General features: G+C 42.0%; 1 protein-coding gene across 1 annotated transcript in view; it reads left to right on the top strand.

Moving 5' to 3' along the window:
• The window catches only part of LOC129818472 (protein phosphatase 1E-like), a 63,764-nt gene that overhangs the window by 19,900 nt on the left and 17,252 nt on the right, over nucleotides 1-26,612 (top strand). The window lies entirely within an intron of this gene.

Below are 26,612 nucleotides of genomic sequence, written 5' to 3'. Positions count from 1 at the left end.
AAGGGGGTGTTGGGTGTAGTGTATGGGTTTGTGTTGAGTGAATGTGTCTAGCTGTGTCTATGGTTGAGTGTAGGTTCTAGGAAAGTCTATGGTTGCCTGAATTGGGTCTCAATTAGAGACAGCTGGTTATTGTTGTCTCTGATTGGGAGCCATATTTAAGGCAACCATTGGCTTTAGCTGTTTGTGGGGAATTGTCTATGTCAGAGTGTTTAGTGTCAGCACTTATGTTTGTATAGCTTCACGGTCGGCTGTTTTGTTGTATAGTGTTCGTGTCTTTTTTCGTCTTCTTTCTTTAATAAAGAAGATGTACTTTCCACGCGCTGCGCCTTGGTCCTCAGTCTATCCAGAAGACGATCGTGACAGGAGAGAGCCATGATTCCGTGAAACAGAGTATTTTACAGTCCTTGATGTCTCTCTGGATGGAGATCCTCACGCTGAGCTCGTCTACTTTATTGTTCAAGGATTGAACATTAGCGAGTAATATTCTCAGAAGCGGTGGATGGTGTGCACGCCTCCTGACTTGGATTACAATTCCACTCCGAATACCTCTTCTCCGCCGGGGGCGTCTTGGAGTAGCCTCTGGAATAAGCTCAATTGCACTGGGGGGTACCTACAAAAGATCCAATCCAAAATTTGAAATTGTGTTTCTTACTTTGGATAAAAGTAGAGACTCAGAGCTAGAAAATGGTATATTATATGGTACAGTTGAGGAACAATGGGAAAGTAATTCTGCTTTGAACGTTGATAAACTTGCAACCTCACTTTTGAGGAAATGGCCCTTGAATGTTTTGGTAAACCTACTGGAGAGCTCTTCTTTGTCTACACCTATTCAGCATCGTTCCCACCCTCTTAAGCCTAAGCCCCACTCATCTCTTTAAGGATTCACATGTGAGGCCGTGTACTAAACAAGGCTGGTTTATACTGTCTATCGACAGTTGTCGCAATGACATCATGAACATTCTACTGTCATCCGACATCTAACTTGTTGTTGTCGTTATGAAAAGTATAAACACAAAAACTACAGGCTGCATGACATCAGCAGCCTGGTGGTCCAAAATATCTAGTGTATTTTGCAACCAATAAATCCACCCGTTTTAAAAATGAATTTAGTATATGTCAATCTAGCAAACCAGGCAACTAAATGCAACTTTATAAACAATGTTTTTCTTAGTTTTTAGCTTGTTAGCTAGCTAGCTAATGTTAAGTTAGCTGGCTAGCCAGTTCAAATAATGACCATATTATATAGCTGACAACGTCTTCATTTTAGCTAACCAACCAGGTTCATTGTTACAGGAAAATAAACTCACAACAAGATCATTATTTACAAGTTAATGGGGAACAAATTACAGAAAATAGCTTGCGGTTGTGAGTGTGACGAAATAAAAGCAGGGCATTCTACTGGAGGATTTTAGAACTTGGACACTGTCTCGTTGGTCAAACGTTATATCCTAATTTGACTTTGGCGCAGGTCATGTTCTTCACATTACCGTCTCTGGTAAAACACATAATATATCAAATGAAATCAATGTTGATTTGTCACATGACAGGATACAGAAGGTTTAGTGAAATGGTTACTTGCATAGTAGAGTATTTTGTTTAGACATATAGCTAGCTAGCTAAACAATTAACCATAATCCCAACTCATAATGTTACTACACTGCATGAATCTACAGGTAGCTAACCAACCAGGTTCAATGTTAGCTAGCTAGCTAACATTAGGCTATAACTAGCAATGCAAATGGCTCTGAGATACAAATAATATTACTACACAGATCATACTTCAAATGAAAACATCTTTCTGACAAAATTAGAAACTTATAATATCTGAACATGTAGCTTGCTAGACAATCTTACCCGTATACATGGATGGAGTCTTCTACCTCTCCATCATGGATGCCATGTTTGCCCTTAGTTTGAAGATGTAATCCGTAGACAGGTGTTTTATACAACAGCCTTCTGTGTGTTCTCTTTTTGACTCCCTATGCATATTTGCAGTGAAACGTCAGAATTTTCTCCATCTCCTTAGCTATCATATGCTAATTCCACCGGGCATTACACTGATTTCAAAACTCGGTCCTCCAGAAAGGGGTGAACAAAACTTTTGGAGTTCTACCACTTGATATCTTTCAAAAAAGCAGCGTTAGCAAGGATTCCCTACACATACTGACCAGCTCATGTTATAGACAGAAACATGTTACAATCTGGACTCATCTCTCGGCATGTCCAGCCCATCCATTATATCACCGAATCATGGCTAGCGGATAGATTCCTGTCTTTTTCCGTGGCTAACCAACTAGGCTCGTAATTTTTATTTAAAAAATGTACCCCCTTTTTCTCCCCAATTTCGTGATATCCAATTGGTAGTTACATTCTTGTACCATTGCTGCAACTCCTGTATGGACTTGGGAGAGGCGAAGGTCGAGTGCCATGCATCCTCCGAAACACGACCCTGCCAAGCCGCATTGCTTCTTGACACACTGCTCGCTTAACCCGGAAGCCAGCCGCACCAATGTGTCGGAGGAAACACTATACAACTGTATAGTGCATGCGCCCGGCCTGCCACAGGAGTCACTAGAGTGCGACGGGACAAGGACATCCCGGCCGGCCACACCCTCCCCTAACCCGGACGATGCTGGGCCAATTGTGCACCGCCGCATGGGTCTCCCGGTCATGGCGGGGTCTTGTAGTGACTCCTCAAGCACTGCGATGCAGGGCCTTAGACAGCTGCGCCCCCTGGGAGGCCCTAGGCTCGTAATTTAACAATTTTATTCGGATTTACAGATGGCATACAAGTTTGTTATTTAGGCACATGAAAGTTTACATGTTCCAGAAGGCATTTCTGCCAAAAAACAAATTCTGATAAAAAGGAAATGTTTACGTTCAATGCCTCTCCTGTGAAGTAGTGACGCATGACATACACCAGTTTCCTGAAACAAGTCACATTTCTGGTCGTAATGCTGGTGAGTTACCACCGCTCTGATATCCAAAAGTTATTTCAGGCTGTAAGTGATAACACAAATGTAAGGCTGTGATGTAAGAAATAACTTGCTTAGGAGCTAGAAGCAGAGCTGCCATGTCTGTCGGCTCAATCTTGTTATCACAACCGCAGACCACGCAGTGTAACCACGCCAGCCCAGGACCTCCACACCCGGCTTTTTCACTAGCAGGATTGTCTGAGCAGGATCGTCTGAGACCAGACAGCTAATGAAACTGTGCGTTTGCACAACCAAGGAATTTCTGCACAAACTGTCAGAAACAGTCTCCGGGAAGCTCATCCGCATGCTCGTTGTCCTCACCAGGGTCTTGAACTGACTGCAGTTCGGCGGCGTCACTAACTTCAGTGGGCAAATACTCACCTTTGATGGTCACTGGCACACTGGAGAAGTGTGCTCTTCACCGATTAATCCCAGTTTCAACTGTACCGGGCAGATGGCAGACAACATTTATGGGGTTGTGTGGGCCAGCTGTTTGCTGATGTTGGTGGGGTTATGGTATGGGCAGGCATAAGCTACAGACAACGAACACAATTGCATTTTATCAATGGTCATTTGAATGCACAACGATACCGTGATGAGATCTTGAGGCCCATTGTTGTGCCATTCATCCGCCGCCATCACCTCATGTTTCAGCATGATAATGCATAGCTCCATGTCGCAAGGATCTGTGCACAATTCCTGGAAGCTAAAAAATATCCCAATTCTTCAACGGCCTACATACTCATCAGACATGTCACCCATTGAGCATGTTTGGGATGCTCTGGATTGACGTGTACGACAGTGTGTTCCAGTCCCCGCCAATATCCAGCAACTTCGCACAGCCATTGAAGAGGAGTGGGAGAACATTCCACAGGCCACAATCAACAGCCTGACAAACTGTGGGAAGGAGATGTGTCGTGCTGCATGAAACAAATGGTTGTCAAACCAGATACTGACTGGTTTTCTGTTCCACACCCCCATAGCCACGGGAAGTAGGGGTGCTGAGGGTGCTGCAGTAACCCCTGATTTTTTTCTTCAACTAGTTCTGTATTAGTAAACTGACATAACCGTTGACAATACAATTTAGAGTACAGTAGACACAGCATCCTGAACAGCTAGCACACTGAATGACTGCATCTACCAAGGCAAACTCATGACATACAGATCCTTTTCGGAAAGTATGCAGACCCCTTGACTTTTTCCACATTTTGTTATGTTATTACAACCTTACTCTAAAACAAATATTTGTTATTTCCCCCTCATCAATCTACACACAATACGCCATAATGACAAAGCAAAAACAGGTTTTTAGAAATGTTTGCAAATATATATTTTTTAAATGATATATTAATTTACGTAAGTATTCAGACCCTTTACTCAGTACTTTGTTGAAGCACCTTTGGCAGCTATTACAGCTTCGAGTCTTCTTGGGTATGACGCTACAAGCTTGGCACACCTGTATTTGGGAAGTTTCTCCCATTTTTCTCTGCAGATCCTCTCAGGCTCTGTCAGTCTCGATGCACAGCTATTTTCAGGTCTCTCCAGAGATCTCTCTGATCAGGTTTTTATCAAGGATCTCTCTGTACTTTGCTCCGTTCATCTTTCCCTCGATCCTGTTTAGTCTCCCAGTCCCTGCCGCTGAAAAACATCCTCACAGCATGATGTGGCCACCACCATGCTTCGCCGTAGGGATGGTGCCAGGTCTCCTCCAGACGTGACGATTGACATTCAGGCCAAAGAGTTCAATCTTTGTTTCATCAGACACGATAATCTTGTTTCTCATGGTCTGAGAGTCCTTTAGGTGCATTTTGGCAAACTCCAAGCAAGCTGTCATGTGTCTTTTACTGAGGACGGGCTTCCGTCTGGCCACTCTATCATAAAGGCCTGATTGGTGGAGTGCTGCAGAGATGGTTGTCCTTCTGGAAGGTTCTCCCATCTGGAGGAATTGTCCGTAGAGCAGGATTGTGTCGAGGCACATATCTGGGGAAGTGGCCTCCATCATTCTTAAATGAAAGAAGTTTGGAACCACCAAGACTCTTCCTACAGCTGACCGGCCGGGCCAAATTTGGTCTGGGAGGTGACCAAAAACCCAATGGTCACTCCACAGTTCCTCAACACGACAAACGAACAGTTTTGTAAGGTGACGAATAACACTACACAGAAAATAATCACCCACAACTCAAAGTGGGAAAACAGGATACCTAAATATGGTTCTCAATCAGAGACAATGATAGACAGCTGCCTCTGATTGAGAACCACACACGGCCAAACACAAAGAAATAGACAATATAGAACACCAGACATAGAATGCCCACCCAAACTCACGCCCTGACCAACCAAAATAGAGACATAAAAAGGATCTGATCTCTACGGTCAGGGCGTGACACTGTCAACTGTGGGACCTTATATTAACAGGTGTTTGCCTTTCTAAATCATGTCCAGTCAATTGTATTTACCACTGGTGGACTCCAATCAACTTGCAGGTATATCTCAAATATGATCAATGGAAACAGGATGCAGCTGAGCTAAATTTTGAGTCTCATAGCAAAGGATCTGAATACTTATGTAAATAAGGTATTTCTGTTTTTTTAATTTTAATACATTTGCAAAAAATTCAAAAAACCTGTTTTCGCTTTGTCATTATGGTGTATTGTGTGTAGATTGACAAGGAAAATGTTGTATATAAGGCTGTAATAACATTAGGGTTTCAGATGTTTTCGGAAGATGGGCAGTGAATCTGCTGTCCTAGCTTCCGGGGGAAAAGCTGGTTCCACCATTGGTGTGCCAGGACAGTGAAGAGCTTGGACAGCTGAGTGGGAGCTGCCTTCCAGTAGTGGTGGGAGGGCCAAGAGACCAGAGGTAGCAGAATGGGGTGCTTAGGTTGTGGTGTAGGATTTGAGCATAGCCTGAAGGTAGGGAGGGTCAGCTCGTCTTGTTGCTCCGTAGGCAAGTGCCGTGGTCTTGTAGTGGATGCGAGCTTAGACTGGAAGCCTGTGGAGTCTGCGGAGAAGCGCGGTGACATGGGAGAACTTGGGAAGGTTGAACACCAGGCGGGCTGCAGGGGCACAAGAGGGGAGCCCAGCCAACAGCAAGTTGCAGTAGTCCAGACGGGAGAGGACTAGTGCCTGTACGCTTCCTGTGTGAGGTAGGGTCGTACTCTACGGATTTGTAGAGCTGTGGTCACCAGCCTTTTCTGAGTTAAGATCACTTTTGCAGTCAAAAAGCAAGCCGAGATCTACCGCTCAGATTTTTTGAACATTACTTAAATGTAACATTAACCTAATATAAATAATTTTGTATAAATTATGTTTGTGCAGTAGGTCTAAAACATTATCACAGCATATTGGCATACAAGCTTGGCCTGACAATATTGTTCTTCTCAGACCATTTTATATTTCAAAGCTCGAGCTTTGAAAACAGAATAGATCATTTGGTGTAGCACTTGCGAGGCACAGCTGAGCATAAATTTAAATAATTAGCTTTTTATTTTACTGGACTGGTACCTGCATCTGCCATGATGCTTTCAATACAACTGAGAACTATGTCAAATCATGACATCAGTGATTTTTAGGTCGGAAAGTCGAAGCTCTAGAAAGATGGCAGAGTTTCCGTCTTGGAATTACGAGTTGGGTGACTGTTCAAAAATATCTATCCCCAGTTGGATATCTTTTTTTTTAGTCGGAAGTCTGAGATTTCCGAGTTCCCAGTTGTTTTGAACAAGACATTAGTCTCAGCAGAGGGAGGAAGAGAGCAGCTGAGGATCCACCTCTCATGGTTGCTGCTCTTTCCTTCCTTTCCTTCGGTGAGACTGACCAGAGAGTGGGGGCACTGTTTTTCAACTGATTACGAAACTGTCGCATCGCATCTGCATCATGCACAAAGCTATGTTGTTACTGTGACCAGAGAGTGGGGGCACTGTTTTTCAACTGATTACGAAACTGTCGCATCGCATCTGCATCATGCACAAGGCTATGTTGTTCCTGTGACCAGAGAAAGTGAAATATTTCTCGATATTAAAATAGACACGACGAGCTGCTAATAATAAAAATGCAGGTTTGTTGATACACTTGGCTACTCATTCATTGCAGCTGCATTTGTATTTGTATTTTCAGACAAAGGAAATGATTAAATATTTTGCCTATTCGGTACGCAGGGCTTATGAATCACGAACAGCTACTGCCAACAGCGCAACAAGAAAAAAAGAAAAGGAGCATAAGCCTTTATCATTGGCTGTTCTAAAGAAATGTTTGGTGATCGACTAGGAATGCCTTGAAGATCGACAAGTCAATTGAGATCGACCGGTTGGTGACCACTGTTGTAGAGCATGAACCTGCAGGAGTGAGTTACTGCTTTGATGTTTGCAGAAAATGACAGGGTGTTGTCCAGGGTCAGGCCAAGGTTCTTTGCACTCTGGGATGGGGACACCGTGGAGTTGAAGAGGTCTTGGAGTGGGCAGGCCTTCCCCGGCAGGAAGAGCATCTCTGTCTTGTCGAGGTTGAACTTGAGGTGGTGGGCCAACATCCAAGCTGAGATATCTGCCAGACACGCAGAGATGCGTGTCGCCACCTGGGTGTCAGAATGGGGAAGCTGAAAATTATAGCAATGATAGGAGATATGACGGAGCCAAGTGACTTGGTGTATAGAGAGAAGAGGAGAGGGCCTAGAACTGAGCCCTAGGGGACACCAGTAGTGAGAGCGCTTGGTGCAGAGACAGATCCTCTCCACGTCACCTGGTAGGAGCGTATATCTACCCTCTCATTTGCTAGAATGGTCCCACCTGATCTCGCCTCCTTCCACTTGCCTTCCATCTTTGAGGACATGTATTTTCATTGTTAGAGCAGTCCCTTGAATATCTTGTCAATATAATAGACAATCTTTGATATGGCTGATTATGAAGTGGTCAGGAATGAAAGAGGTGAACCAGCACCAGGGTCTTGGGAGGACAAGTGACTTCCTAGCTCTGAGTCAATGGTCCTCCTGACGATGTTCCAGTGAACAACAATTAAACTAGCCTGCTGCCTAATGACAGTCTCTGTAGTGTAATTAAGAAAACACAAGTGGGTGCTCCAGAGAAAACAATAACTGGTGAAGGAAGGAATTAGAGGCAACTGAACCAGTCAGGGGACTGAAGCTAGTGGAATGAAATCATGTCAGTGCACAACCTCCCTGACAGTTAAAGGGACAGCCATGGGTGTGTTTTTGTGTGTCTGCGTGGCGGGTGATGGTTCATTTGTATTTCAGCCTTAGTTACTATACACTGAGTGTACAAAACATTATGAACACCTGCTCTTTCCGTGACATAGACTGTCCAGGTGAATCCAGGTGAAAGCTAAGATCCCTTATTGATGTCACTTATTGAATCCACTTCAATCAGTGTAGGTGAAGGGAAGGAGACAGGTTAAATAATTATTTTTAAGCCTTGAGACAATTGAGACATGGATTGTGTGTGTGCCATTCAGAGGGTGAATGGACAAGACAAAGATTAAAGTGCCTTTGAACAGAGTATGGTAGGTAGTAGGTGCCAGGTGCCCCAATGTATTATTTTTGACGATATATGATATAGTTTTGACAATATCACAATATTATTTTTCCTCTAGTTGGTTGTACCTGCACCAAATCTCCAGTATTTTTCCTTCATAGCTCTTGCCAATTTGTTTTCAGCACATTTATTTCCATGTCTGATCAAAACTTCTTATCTCATGGCTCTCTCTCTTGTCACTCTGCAGAAGACATACGAGGAGCAATATGTTTGGAACATCAAACCGCAATAAAATCACAGTATTGAATTGCAATACATATAGAATTGTGAGAATTGTGCCGCTTTTAAAGAGCGGGACACTATTCCGGGCACTTATAAGAAATCCCGCTATACCCTCAGACGAACCATCAAACAGGAAAGCGTCAATACAGGACTAAGATTGAATCCTACTACACAGGCTCTGACACTTGTCGGATGTGGCAGGGCTTGCAAACTATTACGGACTACAAAGGGAAACCCAGCCACGAGCTGCCCAGCGACGCGAGCCTACCAGACAAGCTAAATGCCTTTTATGCTCGCTTCGAGGCAAGCAACACTGAAGCATGCATGAGAGCACCAGCTGTTACGGACGACTGTGTGATCACAGTCTCTGTAGCCGATGTGAGCAAGACCTTTAAACAGGTCAACATTTACAAAGCCGCGTGGCCAGACGGATTACCAGGACGTGTACTCAGAGCGTACGCGGACCAGCTGGCAAGTGTCTTCGCTGACATTTTAAACCTCTCCCTGACCGAGTCTGTAATACATACATGTTTCAAGCAGACCACCATAGTGCCTGTCCCCAAGAAAGTAAAGGTAACCTGCCTAAATGACTACCGGCTCGTAGCACTCACGTCGGTAGCCATGAAGTGCTTTGAAAGGCTGGTCATGACTCACATCAACACCATTATCCCGGAAATCCTAGACCCACTCCAATTTGCATACCACCCCCACAGATCCACAGATGACGCAATCTCAGTCGCACTCGACACTGCCCTTTCCCACCTCGAGAAAAGGTAACACCTATGTGAGAATGCTGTTCATTGACTATAGCTCAGCATTCAACACCATGGTGCCCACAAAGCTCATCACTAAGCTAAGGACCCTGGGACTAAACACCTCCCTCTGCAACTGGATCCTGGATTTCCTGATGGCCCACACCCAGCTGGTAAGGGTAGGCAATAACACATCTGCCACGCTGATCCTCAACTCTGGGGCCCCTCAGGGGTGCATGCTTAGACCCCTCCTGTCCTCCCTGTTCACCCACGACTGAGTGGCCAAGTACAACTCCAACACCATCATTAAGTTTGCTGACGGCACCGGTAACAATGAGACAGCCTATAGGGAGGAGGTCAGAGACTTGGCAGTGTGGTGTCAGGACAACAACCTCTCCCTCAATGTGAGCGAGACAAAGGAGCTGATCGTGGACTACAGGAAAAGGAGGGCCGAACAGGCCCCCATTAACATCGACGGGGCTGTAGTGGAGCGAGTCAAGAGTTTCAAGTTCCTTGGTGTTCACAACACCATCAAACTATCATGGTCCAAACACACCAAGTCAGTCGTGCAGAGGGCACGACAACACCTTTTATCCCTCAGGAGACTGAAAAGATTTAGCATGGGTCCCCAGATCCTCAAAAAGTTCTACAGCTGCACCATTGAGAGCTTCCTGGCTGGTTGCATCACCTCCTGGTATGGCAACTGCTCTGCATCTGACTGTAAGGCGCTACGGAGAGTAGTGCGTACGGCCCAGTACATCACTGGGGCCAAGCTTCCTGCTGTCCAGGACCTATATACTAGGCGGTGTCAGAGAAAGGCCCAAAAACATTTCAAAGACTCCAGTCACCCAAGTCATAGACAGTTCTCTCTGCTACCGCACGGCAAGCGGTACCGGAGCACCAAGTCTAGGTCCAAAAGGCTCCTTTACAGCTTCCACCCCCAAGAAATTGAACCCTCCCCTTTGTTTTTACACTGCTGCTACTCGCTGTTTATCATCTATGCATAGTCACTTTACCCCTACCTACATGTACAAATTACCTCGACTGACCTTATACATTTTTTTACTTTAGTTTATTTAGTAAATATTTTCGTAACTATTTCTTGAACTGCATTGTTGGTTAAGGGCTTGTAAGTAAGCATTTCACGGTAAGGTTGTATTCGGCGCATGTGATAAACACATTTTGATTTGATTTGGACTATTGAAAACTCAATGATCCCTTTGCTAAAAATACTTTCAGAATACAAAAAAATGTCAGGATATAACATTTATGTGAAGAAAAAAAATGGCAAAAGGAATAAATAAAAAAATAACTCACGATCTTCAGCAATCCTTTAAGTGGACCACAACATGTTTTAAAAACTTAGGATGCTAGATAAGTGACAACAAGCAACAAATATATAAAGATAACTTTATTCCATTACTCAACAATATGAAAGCAGATCTAATTAAATGGAATAATATTTCTACAAATTTTACAGGTACTGTAGAATAAACCTCTTTAGAATGGCTTGGCTACCAAAGTTTTTGTATTTATTTTCGGTAATACCAATTACCCCACTGAAGACGTGCTTTAAAAAAGTATACTCGGTTATAACAGACAAATAAAATTCATAGAATAAAAAGGAACATTTTGCATCTTCCTAAGTCAGAGGGTGGTTTCAAGGCTTTTATTTGCGACATATAGTTAAATGCACTAAAGAAGAACCATGGGTACATATTGAAGATGTTTATGCTCATCCCCAGAATATTTTTACATGTCTGTTGTTACATTAACAACTTCATAGTTAAGAACACTATAACAATACGGAAGAAAATTAAACGATTTCTACAAGAACCAATATCACTTCCTAAAAACACAACCCTATGGAACAATCATTAGATAGCTTTTCAGAATTCACAGATAAATTGGTACACAATGAAAACTGAAGCCATAGAAACCGTAAATGACTTTGTAACAGGAAATACATTTATTTCCGTGACAGAATTAAAAAGTCATTTTGGACTGACCAATGTAGATAGTTTCAAATATATGTAACTTCAAAGTTACATATAACAAAATGTCTATTTGAAATCTTTTGGACATCAGAGCAACTATTATTTGAGTCAGAAAGGATGTTCATATTATAGGGAAGATACTGTATGAAAACACCTTGCAGAGAGCATATCCAACTGACAATTAGCTATTGGAACCAAGACTTAAAAATAACTGATGTTGGCACAAGATGGAGGGAAAGTATAACTAACGGAATTACAGTTAAAGAAAATATATGCTTAATCCATTATAAACTCATGTAAATTATTTATTATACAAGAGACAGAATTCACAAATTCTACAGTACAACGGCAGTCATGTCTTAAGTGTAAAACTAACAATGACTCAATATTCCATGCTTTCTGGGAATGCTATAAAGTCCAAAAGTTGTGGGCGAAGCTGACAGAAGTATTACAATGTAAACGCACTTTTAATCAGTCAGTCTGCTTATTTCAAGACATGGTATATGGGGGTGTAGTGAGATATCCGATGGGTACTCATCACTCATCTTGAAAAAATGTATACTAAAAATGTGAAAATCAATCACTTCGCCATCATTAACACAATTTATTACTGAAATATTGAAAGGGCGTCGCCAACGGAGAGAAACTGTGATTGTGATGTTTCAGGCCATGTGGTGGAGAGTGATGCGGGTGTTGGAGATTAGAGGTCGACCGATTATGATTTTTCAACTCCGATACCGATACCGATTATTGGAGGACCAAAAAAGTCCGATACCGATTAATCGGCCGATTGTTTACATTTATTTGTAATAATGACAATTACAACAATACTGAATGAACACTTATTTTAACTTAATATAATACATCAATAAAATCAATTTAGCCTCAAATAAATAATGAAACATGTTCAATTTGGTTTAAATAATGTAAAAACAAAGTGTTGGAGAAGAAAGTAAAAGTGCAATATGTGCCATGTAAAAAAAGCTAACGTTTAAGTTCCTTGCTCAGAACATGAGAACATATGAAAGCTGGTGGTTCCTTTTAACATGAGTCTTCAATATTCCCAGGTAAGAAGTTTTAGGTTGTAGTTATTATAGGAATTATAGGACTATTTCTCTCTATACCATTTGTATTTCATATACCTTTGACTATTGGATGTTCTTATAGGCACTTTAGTATTGCCAGTGTAACAGTATAGCTTCCGTCCCTCTCCTTGCCCCGAACCAGGAACACATCGACAACAGCCACCCTCGAAGCCTCGTTACCCATCGCTCCACAAAAGCTGCGGCCCTTGCAGAGCAAGGGGAACAACTACTCCAAGTCTCAGAGCGAGTGACGTTTGAAACACTATTAACGCGCACCCCGCTAACTAGCTAGCCATTTCACATTGGTTACACCAGCCTAATCTCGGGAGTTGATAGGCTTGAAGTCATAAACAGCGCAATGCTTGAAGCATTGCTAAGAGCTGCTGGCAAACACACGAAAGTGCTGTTTGAATGAATGCTTACGAGCCTGCTGCTGCCTTCCACCGCTCAGTCAGACTGCTCTATGAAATATCAAATCATAGACTTAATTATAACATATTAACACACAGAAATACGAGCCTTAGGTCATTAATATGGTCAAATCCGGAAACTATCATTTGTTTTCATTTGAAAACAAAAGGTTTATTCTTTCAGTGAAATACGGAACCGTTCCTTATTTTATCTAACTGGTGGCATCCATAAGTCTAAATATTGCTGTTACATTGTACAACCTTCAATGTTATGTCATAATTACGTAAAATTCTGGGAAAATAGTTCGCAACGAGCCAGGCGGCCCAAACTGTTGCATATACCCTGACTGCGTGCAATGAACGCAAGAGAAGTGACACAATTTCACCTGGTTAATATTGCCTGCTAACCTGGATTTCTTTTAGCTAAATATGCAGGTTTAAAAATATATACTTCTGTGTATTGATTTTAAGAAAGGCATTGATGTTTATGGTTAGGTACAGTCGTGCAACGATTGTGCTTTTTTCGCAAATGCGCTTTTGTTAAATCATCCCCAGTTTGGCGAAGTTGGCTGTCTTTGTTAGGAATAAATAGTCTTCACACAGTTCGCAAAGAGCCAGGCGGCCCAAACTGCTGCATATACCCTGACTCTGTTGCAAGAGAAGTGACACAATTTCCCTAGTTAAAATACATTCATGTTAGCAGGCAATATTAACTAAATATGCAGGTTTAAAAATATATACTTGTGTATTGATTTTAAGAAAGGCATTGATGTTTATGGTTAGGTACACGTTGGAGCATCGACAGTCCTTTTTCGCGAATGCACACCGCATCGATTATATGCAAAGCAGGACACGCTAGATAAACTAGTAATATCATCAACCATGTGTAGTTAACTAGTGATTACGTGTCACGTTCTGACCTTAGTTCCTTTTTTATGTCTTTATTTTAGTTTGGTCAGGGAGTGATTTGGGGTTGGCATTCTATGTTGTTTTTCTATGTTTTGTTCTGTATGTTATATTTCTATGTGTTTGGCCTAGTATGGTATTCAATCAGAGGCAGGTGTCAGTCGTTGTCTCTGATTGGGAGCCATATTTAGGTAGCCTGTTTTCATTGTGTTTTGTGGGTGATTGTTTCCTGTTATGCGTTTGCACCTTTCGGGACTGTTTCGATTTTCGTTTGTATCATTCACTTTGTTATTTTGTATTTTTTAGTGTTCAGTTTTAATAAATTAAAATGGACACTTACCACGCTGCACATTGGTCCGATCCTTCTTACTCCTCGTCTGAAGAGGAGGAAAGCCGTTACATTATGATTGATTGATTGTTTTTTATAAGATAAGTTTAATGCTAGCTAGCAACTTACAATGGCTTCTTACTGCATTCTTGTAACAGGCAGGCTCCTCGTGGAGTGCAATGTAAGGCAGGTGGTTAGAGCGTTAGACTAGTTAACCGTAAGGTTGCAAGATTGAATCCCCGAGCTGACAAGGTAAAAATCTTTCGTTCTGCCCCTGAACAAGGCAGTTAACCCACCATTCCTAGGCCGTCATTGAAAATAAGAATGTGTTCTTAACTGACTTGCCTAGTTAAATAAATGTGTAAAAAAAAAAAAAAAAAAAGTTTAATCGGCCAAATCAGTGGCCGATTAAATACCGATTATCCGATTGTTATGAAAACTTGAAATCGGCCCTAATTAATTGGCCATTCCGATTAATCGGTCGACCTCTATAATGGAGATGGGGGTGTGTGCTAGTGGGTCTGGGCAGGTGTGATGTAGTTTATGTTTGTATGATGTTGTCGATTGTATGTTTTGTATTGTTTATATAAGATAAAATACAGTCTTACAAAAAAACTAAAATCATTGTGAGAATCGCAATACATATCGTATTGCCGCCTAAGTATAGTGAAAATATCATATTGTGAGGTCTGTGGCAATTCCCAGCCCTAGTTGTTTGTGCATGTTTGTGTGGCGGAGTGTTGATGAGTGTGCATCATGCCTGTGGCCCATGACAGCTGGTTGACAATTTAACCCTTTGAGAAATTCCACAATGCCTAACGTCTGATAAGGCAGACTGTCAGTGGGAGAAAAGTACACACTATTATGCTCTACAATCTACATCAATGTGACATAGCTCATGAACAGTAGATTTATTATGCTTTTCATCCAACAAGTGTGTCATCTGTGTCATTATGAAACAAAGGCTATCGGAGTCAACCTTCAAAATGCCTTTTCTCAAAGCGACTCAATGCACACATACTAGTGTTGGGCAGGTATACGATAATAACGCAGGTATGATTCCTATATATTTTAGGAATGTTTTTTTTGTTGAAAAAATGAAATGGGCGTCAATTTATTAGGTTAATGTCTAGGCTTGTGCTAGTGGGAGAATTCTGGAGAGAATTCTGGATTACACAGAAGTACAAAAATAAATGCATACCAGATCTACAACCAAGATACATTGACTCTGTGTCTCTATCATGTTCACTTCCCAGCGCACTTCCGTTACGTAACTTCTGTCTCTGAGGAGGCAGGCAGGGGCATAATCTCCATGTCACTGTTTCAGAAACTGATTACTTCCCAGGACAGCAAAAGTCTGAATTTGCCATTGGAATGGAAAGCGGTTTGGAAAGAGGGCTCTCATTGGCGATACAGTGGTGGAAAACAGTACGCACCATAATCTCAGAGATTTAACATTTAATCCCAAGCTGCGACACAGAGGAAGATATTTGTTTCCTTGAAACGTGGCAGGCTACTCAGCACCTGATCGCTGTCTAAAGAGTCACCTCTGTCATTATGTTTTAGTGACCCATAATCACATTTTTCAATACATTTCCACACGCACACGACTACCATGTCAATTGTCCATGTTAATGGGTCATTCTTTGCATGGTATTATCTGTAGCACTAGAAATATGATTCACTCCTTAACTATGTGTAGATATTGCCTCTCCAGAGAGTTCTTTGATAGACAGAATAAAATCATAGAAATGGACAGATAGTTTGGTATCATTCCATTCTATTGTAGTAGTCCTCCATTTATGGCAGTGCTCTCAATGCTCAGAGCTGCTTCACATGGGATTTTCCAGAGCCACTTGGCTCAGTGTTCCCCGCTGTGCAAACACACTCTGGAGAGGCTTTTAGTGGTGAATAGAGCAGAGGGAAATGAGTCTAACCCACACTAACAACACAAACAACCCCATGAAGAGCCACTGAACAATGGCTTATGCAGGTGAGAGGAAAAACCTCCCTGCTTTCAGATGCTGTTGTTGCTGGGCAATGTCCATTAGGGATCAAAATGACCCAAAATGGCTCTGAATAGATTTGATTGTTGAGTGTTTGTGTTGTGCGGTTCCAGCTGGTTTCTCTGATTCAAGCTCCTGTTAACATCCGACAGCACAGGGCACACTCTTATCAGGCTTATAACCCTGCAGCTCTTCGTACATTGCTATTATCTATGAAGGTAAAATGGCTGTCCTGCCTGGAGTCAAAGATAAAGAACATCAATCTTGCCAAAGGCCTCAAGGATCTTCATTTTCATTCTGAGAACATTCCCTAGCTGTCTTTCATCATCAGCCTCCATTCTTCATCACTACACGCCATCGACTGACAAGATTATCTGCCCATCCAGGTGAAATGGGGAATTGTGTGTGTCAGATCAGCAGTGATGGAGTTTTCCAATGTGGACTTCACACAAAAGAGCAGATCAACTGATTGATTTAATGTGATCTGTTGAAAATTCTAACCTCTTGTTTACTCTGAAAATATCCTAAAATTAAAGAATAATTTGGTCTCTGAGCGTCAATTTTCGTCAATTTCAGTTCAAAATGACAAATCCGAGTTACCATGACAACCTTATATTTGACCTGTGATGGCTAGTTCTTCAGAAAGAACAAGTGCTTTGGCATACCAATAAAGCAAACCCTAGATCAATGCATGACTCACGTACCAAGTACTGCACAAGAGTACTGGTAATTGTATTCCTCTCCAAAACACCTCATAGTATTGAAGCAATTTCTCTCGATTTTATCAGTACAGCCTGTCAACTCTCCCTGCAATATGGTGCCCAAATATAGCAGTTGATGAAAGTAATTGATGAAGGACAGAAACAATTAACAGTGGGTGCAGTTGTAAAGCAATCAAATGAACATGACTGACCCTGTCACTATGCATTTATAAACAAAATAATTAGGGCATTTCTTCCCAGTGCAGTTTTTCTTCCAGAAAGCCAGGCATGCTATTTGACTATACAATGAAAGGTGGACTGAAACTATCAGCTTCCCCGACCCTGGCATACAGCGTTACTAAATCAAATAAAATTCTTACAATTTTATTGGTCATATTTAGCAGATGCTATTGCGGGTGTAGCGAAATGCTTGTGTTCCAGCGTCACTAGTACTAGCCCAGAGTTTTTGTGACCTTACAAATATTGTTTTAGTCTTTTTGTGAGTTTGACAGGAAATTGATAGAGGCAGCTACTGTATTTCAGGCTTTTATAGCTGCAGGAGAAATATCCTAAAAAAAGTTAGCGAGCTTGGAATGTCTCTCAAGATCTCAAGATTATGTAACTGCTTCTCCCAAACCAAAGTTGATCGCAGATAATTCCTATTCTACTTGAACTAAGACGCAAATATCCAATTAGGGCACTATCTTAGACCAACTGTGTGTGAAGAGAGATTTGAGATTAATAAACGAGAACAGGCTACATGGTACTGGAATGGTTTTAGGAAGGCTGATTTTCTTCATGTTGTGTCAACATTATTGTCTATAAATAATATTATTTAGATTCTAATCATGTTCATAAATCATGACTGACATTATAAACAAGTAAAGTTGAGTGAACTTGCTTTGAGGTGTAGTCAATACAGAATCAATACATTCAACCCCAGTACATCTGTTCTCCATACTGTAATCTCTGTTCAGAGTATGTCAAAATCAGGCCCACTCTATATGGTATGTCACTGCTGTATAAGATGCAGCTATGATTGTGATGCATAGGGATTTTCGACCAGCCTCTTTCCTTAAGTGCCGAAATGCCGGGATGCAGAGCTCCTCATCCTTTAATGTCACAACAGCCCAAATCTCAGAGCTGACACGTCTCACCTTGTTTACACCTTCACTACACTAGAAAAACTATTCAACACATATAATGTGAAGTATTTAATTAATCGGGGTGTTTATTTGCTTTAATCACTGAACACAACAGGCGCTTATTAGAGTCAAGTTTCTATTTGAGCCAGGTATCTATTTCCTTAATGCACACAGCTTTTGCTCATTTGCATAGTTAATTGTTTAATTCCAGCATTCACTTCCAGCATTTTAATCAATTTCTTAATTTCCTGCACTAATGTGTTATCCTTTACACACTGTGTCACGTTCCTTTTCTCATAGTGTGCCTGTATAAAAACCATTGCTTGACAGAATAATTATTCTCCTCTTTGACTGCATTTTTGGGAGTTGTTACTTTCGCCACTATAGGGCGACCAGACAATTTCTAGGGGTCTGTACACCCGAAGTTGTTGACTGCTTTAGTTAGCCGTTCTCAGCTCTTAGCATCCAATGGCAAGCAGTTTCTTACTACCAATAAAAACGGATGATTGCCATCATTTTTTTATGGAACAAATCAAACATGAAACCTCGTACACGATTCATGGCAACCTCTAAACAATTAATTTAGACCCAGAGTTTATTTGAAATAGCCGTTTATTTTCTGAAATGTGTGTCGTTGCCCGGCTATTAAAAGGTACAGGCGGCTATTTGAGACTCGGCATTTAAAGTTTTACAGTATTCACACTTGGCTCCAAAGCTAACCTTACATCTTTGTTTGCCCATAATGACATGTCGGTGTGTCCTTTTCCTAGCATCACTTTCATTTCAGCCTAAATGCTCCTTTTACTAATTGGAACCAGAGTTTGGTAACAAATTCGCTGTGGGCTCAAGCAAATACTTTCGAGGCGAGTGAGATTTGTCCCATTAGTTACCATTGTTTTGTTTCACTTGAACCAGACATGCATCCCCACAACAACACCAATGCAAAATCGGTGTGCTCTTGTACGGCTCATGGTTCTTTGTTGGCTGATCTTCTGAAGTGCAGTGTAGGAATAAGCACCCTGTCCTGGTTTGCACCCATAAGCCTGGCTAATAATCAACTCAACCTTTCACCCATAGTAGGCAACGTTTACCCTTGATTGTCTTACTGCCACAGGGTATCAATGTATTGTTCCAAAGATAATAGCTATGTGACCTGTCCTATATAGTGTTAGGATCTTAATTTGAGCCAGTTTGCTACAGCAGGAAAATAATCCTGCAGCCACAGGAAATGTGAATTATTATGTGGATTATAATTAATGGACATTTTTCATAAGGGAAAATAAAGTCAAAGTGGAAATTACAAACTTCCGAAGGCTTTTTAAATCAAATACACTACAAGTTTTACATTTTCTGAATTGCAGGAAAGTTCTCCTGTGAGAGGGTTATCAAATTAAGATCCTACATCTGTAACCCTTGATGAAGGAACATTTCCATTTCTAATCCATGAGTATCTTGAGCAAAGATAATTGCTCTGGTATCTGAACAGAGTATTACATTCAGTATTACGGCCTCTCGTGATCTGCTCCCAAGCTTTCAGCAACGCTAGCTCTGGGCCTGTGATGGCTCTATCATACAATCTACTGCTTAATGAACAAGATGACCTTTGCTTTAAGCTTGCTACTATTTAAGTGGCCCTTAAAAATTATGAAATTTCCAGGTCGTATATTGACAAGTTGTTCATAAAGATGTTGAAGACGGGGATTAAATAGGCCTAAAAATATAGTTTTTATCTCAGAGATATCTTCCTTTTCCACGATCAATCTAATTCACACTGTATGCTGTTTCCCTGCATTCCAGGAACAAACATCAACTACCTAGATGAGAATATCAATGCTCATTTTATGGCCGGTGACGTGTTTGCAGTGTTCTGACCTTTTTTAAGAAAGAAAGAGGAGGGGGGATAAAAGGACAGCTGTAGAGAAAGAGGAGGGGAGCTAAAAGGACAGCTGTAGAGAAAGAGAGAATGGCTTGCCATTACGAGTAAAAATAGCCATTTGCCCTCAAGAGTTGCTAGTTGTAGCATCTTTACATTTCTATATGATATAGGAGTGAACCTCCTGTATTCGGAAGCCTTTGCAGATGATGCCGTCACTACCGCCACAGCTGAAACCCCTTAATATGTGTATCCACATGGGTGGTCACAGGACCAAATACACTATATAAGATAGCAAATTGAGTTAAGCCAGCCCATATCACCAACAAGTAGGTCACATTTCTTTCCCAAGCCACAATGTCAGGCAATGAGCTTACTTGTCCTTGTTTTACGACCAAAGACTGTGTTAGACAAGATGCACAAACAAACCCCTGCAAAGTGATCAGCACTTTCTCTTTGGTCTGACTTTGGTTTGACTATGTTGTAGGGGAGAGTGGGTTAAGTTGAGCCATTTTTTTACATTCTCCATCACTCCGTCAGGAAAAGAGTCGTATTCCTTCTAACAAAGATATCTACATATGTTTCAGGATGTTGTGTATCCATGGAAATAATCAGAATTCATCCAATCATTTGACAACATAGCTTATGGGCTGCAGGACGGGGTAAATAAAGCTGCCTACACATTTCTGTTCTGAATCAAATATTACCGCTACCTTTTTAAAACCATGTCTATCTTTATTTCCCAAACACAATTCAACATAATTACGTTTTAAGCATATTTTAACACACGCTTAACACCTAACAAACACTCTGTACTTTTTTTACAACTGTCATATAGGCCAGGCCCTGTTGTTGCCTTGCATTACGCCTGGGAAGAAAACACTTCAATTTGCTCAACTTGTCATTGGCTAATACAAGTTGAGCCCCCAAGGCAAAGATTTTGAATATATTAGCCCACACAGCTACAAGGATGCACTTTCCTGCTACTGTAGGTTAGGACCTCATATTGAATCTTAGACCCCAGCATCTTAAAATGATAGAATTTGGTTTAGATACATCACGAAACACAATGCATTCCTTTCAATGGTGAAAATCCCTTTTTTGGACCTAACTTGCTAACTACTTTTTCCATGTGGTTTCTTCCTTCACAGACTCCATAACATTATGACATATTCCTAAATATTTGGTCAAATTATACATTTTGTGTATGGTTTCCTAGAAACAACTTGCTCCACTCTCCCCTATTGATGAGTGCTACATTTGAAATATTCTCCACTAATGGGAATGAAATCCTTACATTCAGTGAATTATTACTATGTCTATCACTTTGAATAAGAGCTCACGTAAATCTATGAAGCCATCGACAGTATAGACATTTAGGGAGTGGCAGGGAGTGATGCTGAAATCATTCACCCCAAATGTTTTAGGGGACCAACATCACTGAGAGACTGAGAGTCCATCCTCAGCCAGACTATTAGAGCTGTCTATTCCAAGTGCCAGGAACACGATGACTTCCATTGCGGTTGTGCCTGAGTCAAAGCATAGCTCAGTCTAGTTTTCATTTACTTTCAACACATAGTCAGTTGCCAGAGCCTTGCTAGAGTCCCCCAGCCATGTCACAGGTTCGTGCTACACTGTAAAGTAGCCAATAAGAAGCTCTCTTCACAAACGGATCTGTTCAAACAAAGCTACTTTCACCGATTAATAGTCTGACATACTGCGTAGCTATAGATATCGAATACCAATAGTGCCCAGGAGGAATTGTAGCACAGTCCGGTTAATGTGTCTCATAGCAGTTTGCTTCTCCACAGGAATGTCCTCTTTGAGGCTGAGGCCACCGTCATGCGACGATGGAGGTGCTTTCGTTTCGCCAACTTTAACAAAACCCCCAGGGGCACCTCCTTGATACGAGGCATCCATAACCATGTCTACTCATTGTGCTTGCCAGCTCCTTCCACATAGATGGATTCATGAATTACTTAATGGCACTGAGCTCAGAGCTCAATGGCATTTTTAGACGGATAAAACCACAACACACATACAGTCCATAAAACAAACCAAATCTAACCATGTCTACATTTAGTGGTTCCCCGTGATGTTGATAGAAAGTGTTATGGGCCAGAGTTGACTACTTGTTGTCCACTTCTCATATGTTGCCCCAATACAATAAGTCAAGAAATACAAGAAGTTTGATGGATCTTCTCCCACCCACCTTGTCCCCAGCCGAGTCATAGCTGTTTCTCAAAGAAAATCACATGCGCACACACACGCGCACACACACACACACACACACACACACACACACACACACACACACACACACACACACACACACACACACACACACACACACACACACACACACACACACACCCTGCTGTAGATTGACCTGCTCAGCTAAGGGAACATAGAGCCCCCCAAACCCCCGGTGACCCGTGGGGTTAAATTCTTTTGTAAAAGAGAGCAAAGAGAGAAACTCAGGTTAGAAAGAGTGAGAGAGCGCATTGATGCGAGAGAGAGAACTCACTGACGCCAGAGAGGGATAAAGAGAGAGAGAACGCACTGACACCAGAGAGGGATAAAGAGAGAGAGAACGCGCTGATGTCAGAGAGGGATAAAGAGAGAGAGAACGCACTGACGCCAGAGAGGGATAAAGAGAGAGAGAGCGCACTGACGCCAGAGAGGGATAAAGAGAGAGAGAACGCGCTGATGTCAGAGAGGGATAAAGAGAGAGAGAACGCACTGACACCAGAGAGGGATAAAGAGAGAGAGAACGCGCTGATGTCAGAGAGGGATAAAGAGCGAGAGAACGCACTGACGCCAGAGAGGGATAAGGAGAGAGAGAACGCGCTGATGTCAGAGAGGGATAAGGAGAGAGAGAACGCGCTGATGCCAGAGAGGGATAAAGAGAGAGTGAGAGATGGAGAGACTGTGTATGTGAAGGAGAGGTGGGCGTTGTGACGTTAGCTGTGGTCTGCACTGTGAACAGCATCACAGCCACGCACCAGTGACGTCCAGTGGACACGACTGTGTCATTCACAGTTCTGGCTAGCAAGAGGGGAAGAGGACAGCCCAGTACATTTATCCCTACAAGTTCTGTATGTATGGGAATTTGTTTTGTCATAAGATGAGTCAAGGTTTGGATAAAGCTCTCTATACAGGTAGGTCATAGAAGGAACACTCTATGTAAGGACAAACTTTCAGGCTGCAGCGTGTGGGTGTGTAGAGATCTTGCCAAGTCTCTGTCAAGGACAGTTGAAAGTTAATGTAGGAACAGGAGCCCCCTGAGAGACGGTTGTGACGCACTGTTGCAGGGATGGGTCTGAGCTCAGGCACTGCCTTCTCACACACAGTTGCCTGTGACGCTGTTGTTGGGATCACTTTGCACTGATACACGATGCCTCAAAATCAGCACCAATACAACTGACACATACCCAATCGCACAACTGCCCTCTCTTCAATACACAACTCTCTGACATGCAGCTATGCCTATGACTTCAAGAGATCCTCATAGCATTAACCCTGACAACGTAACCTGCTACAGGGTTCACTGGGATCATAGTTATGTGATGTTCATTTCCCAATGAGAGACGTCTCTGGGAGGCTAAAACCCTAAACAATGGAGCTGCCAGCAGTCTTCTCCATTAGTTTGAGAAATACGCTGCAGAGAGAACTACTCGTTTATCAATCCGAGGGTATGCTCTATCTCTTTATCTCCCACTGTCTCTCCCGCTTCCTGTCTCTCTCGTTCTGTCTCTTCCTCCCTCTATGCAGTAGTGAAACCGGGCTTAGCCTCCTCTCTCTCAGTATGACGTCAAAGCGAGGCTCCCCGACCCAGATCTCTCACTTCAACAGACAGCAGCTGCAGTAAGCTGCAGTAAAGCCCTCTACGCTATGCTCTGTCTCTCCCAGCCTCACTGCTACACTATGCATGTCAATATAGGCATACACCATACAAACGCTAACATCACCCATGATGATAACGAAAGGGTGAAAAACTGCTCGCTATAGGCTAGCTGGTAGAGGGAGGGGAAGAAAAATACACAATCCATGTGCGTGTGTATTTTCTGTAATTTATGTAATTCAGGGCTCATCTGTAAAAGAGACCTTTGTCTAAGTTTGACTCCCTGATAAAATAATGGTTAAGTTGTCTCAAGGCTTAAAAATAATTTTTTTAACCGGTCTCCTCCCCTTCATCTACACTGATTGAAGTAGATTTAACAAGTGACATCAATAATGGATCATAGCTTTCACCTTGTCAGTCTATTTAATGGAAATGTTTTGTACACTCAGTGTATATGGATGATACTGTATATATAGAAATAACCCAGTAAAGGAGTCAGCCAATAGATGAAAAATACTGCAAGCTGTGAAGCTCGAACGCGTTGTATCTGTTGTTGTCACTATAAAAGCAATGTGCGTTGTTAGGTTTGTTAAATAGAATTCACAAAGATAGCTGTGTGAAAAAAAGCTTTTTTCTCCTCCTAATTCCAATTCCTCACACTGATCTGACTTCACTGTGTCGCACAAGTAGATGAGGGACCTTATTGGCTACCAACGGATGTGCTGGAGTCCCTCAGCCAATGAGGGCCCCACACCTCGGCACCCACCCATCTTGGGCAAGCAGTGACGGAGTATGTGAGCGTGAAAAGAGGGCAGAGAGAAAAAGAGAGGCAGAGAGAGAATTTCTATGAATGGAAATGTGGAGGAGGAACAGCACAGAGTGCAGCTGCCATTAGCATGGCAGCTGGAGACTGATGAGACTGTTAGCCTCTCTCTCTCTCTCTCTCTCTCTCTCTCTCTCTCTCTCTCTCTCTCTCTCTCTCTCTCTCTCTCTCTCTCTCTCTCTCTCTCTCTCTCTCTCCTCTCTCTCTCTCTCTCTCTCTCTCTCCTCTCTCTCTCTCTCCTCTCTCTCTCTCTCTCTCTCTCTCCTCTCCTCTCTCTCTCTCTCTCTCTCTCTCTCTCTCTCTCTCTCTCTCTCTCTCTCTCTCTCTCTCTCTCTCTCTCTCTCTCTCTCTCTCTCTCATAATCCCATATAATGAGACCATGCCTTATTTTTTTCACATGAATTAAAAACACACACACAAGCATGCCCACACACACCACTAACCACAGACCCACCCCCCAACCCCATATTATCTTCCTACATACACATGCACATACAATACCCTCATACCCACCCACGCACACATCCTCAGGCCATTTACACACTCACTCCCTGTCCTCTCCACATCCCCTCCTCTCTACTGATTCGATAAAGAAGTTATCAATTAGTAGAGACCCAATGGTCCAGGTACATTTCCGTCTGCTCCTTGATTGCATTTTAGTCAGATTAGAAATTGAGCATGAAGAGAACTGCAGCGGGCACTGTTACTTATTGTGTATAGTGTACCCTCATTAACAACCTATGAACTGTTGAAATGGAGTCGGTTAATAGGGGCATAACATTCAAATATAATAGTATTTTTTATAAGCAAGTGGGTCCAACTGGAAAGAGGGTAGTTTAGGAGTTAGATAGTTCCTGAATAAAATGCTAAATTACATTTTAGTCATCTAGCAGACGCTTTTATCCAGAGCGACTTACAGGAGTTCATTGCAGTGTGTCTGTGTCCGTCAGAAAAGTTCTCTTGTCCAGCTCTCTACACGTACACACCACCAACTTTAAACCCCAGAGAATATCCTGCTTACTGCTCTCTAGTAACACAGGAGTTACGTAAGCACTGATAGTAGCGTTGTACTGAGTAAACTCTTCTTAATAGGCTGTGCCATCTGCTTTCCACCAAACTCGGCTACTTCGCTCAGACCATGAGAGTCTATTACACAAGACATCTGCAACGAGGACAAATCTTTATTTACAATACAACCAGAATTCAGTCAAACAATCTGTGCCTGAGTTAACTTAATTGGCTGTAGTATCTGGAGTCCAAATAATCACATTTTAGGCTTTTTAACGTCTCTATCTAACTTAGATTCGTATGCAGTTAAAGATAACCTGTGACCTTGCTATCAAATGTATTTAATGTAGCTGCACTTTCAACATTACCTACATTTCAGAGGATGCTGCAAAATGTTGAACTTTCTATTCTCTGCCGAAAGATAAGATTACTTGTATCATCAACTTCCCTGATGAGGATTGTTTTAATTGACCAAATACATGAAACAGGTATTGTAACTAGTCAGGTTATCGCTGGTTACCCGCAATCAAATGGAATGGTGACCGTGGTTGGCACTTGGCACATAGAGCAATTTAGCCTGTTATCTGAGATAAATTATCTTCTCATGTTAATTTGAGTATTCTTCTTATAGAGTAACTAGGCCGAGTTACCTTGGTCACCTCAATATACCTAGGTGCCTATCATGAGTATTCACCCCCTTAGATTTCTTAAAATTTTATTGTGTTAAAAAGTGGGATTAAAATGGATTGAATTGTATTTCATTTCCTTTTGTCAACAATCTACACAAAATACACTGTAATTTTCATTCTTTACATTCACTTTGACATTATGGAGTATTTTTCACAATTAAATCAATTTCCATCCCACTTTGTAACACAACAAAATGTGAAAAAATCCAGGAGGGGTGAATAGTTATGATACCCACTATAGAGGTGACCTGGATTACCTTCATGTAGAGCAGCAGCCTGTCATTGTGGACTGTCCTTGTTTGAGAATGT

The sequence above is a fragment of the Salvelinus fontinalis genome, chromosome 2, assembly GCF_029448725.1.
Source record: "Salvelinus fontinalis isolate EN_2023a chromosome 2, ASM2944872v1, whole genome shotgun sequence".
Classification (NCBI taxonomy): domain Eukaryota; kingdom Metazoa; phylum Chordata; class Actinopteri; order Salmoniformes; family Salmonidae; genus Salvelinus; species Salvelinus fontinalis.
Note: the sequence above shows the minus strand (reverse complement) of the source record. Positions and strands in the feature narration are given on the sequence as shown.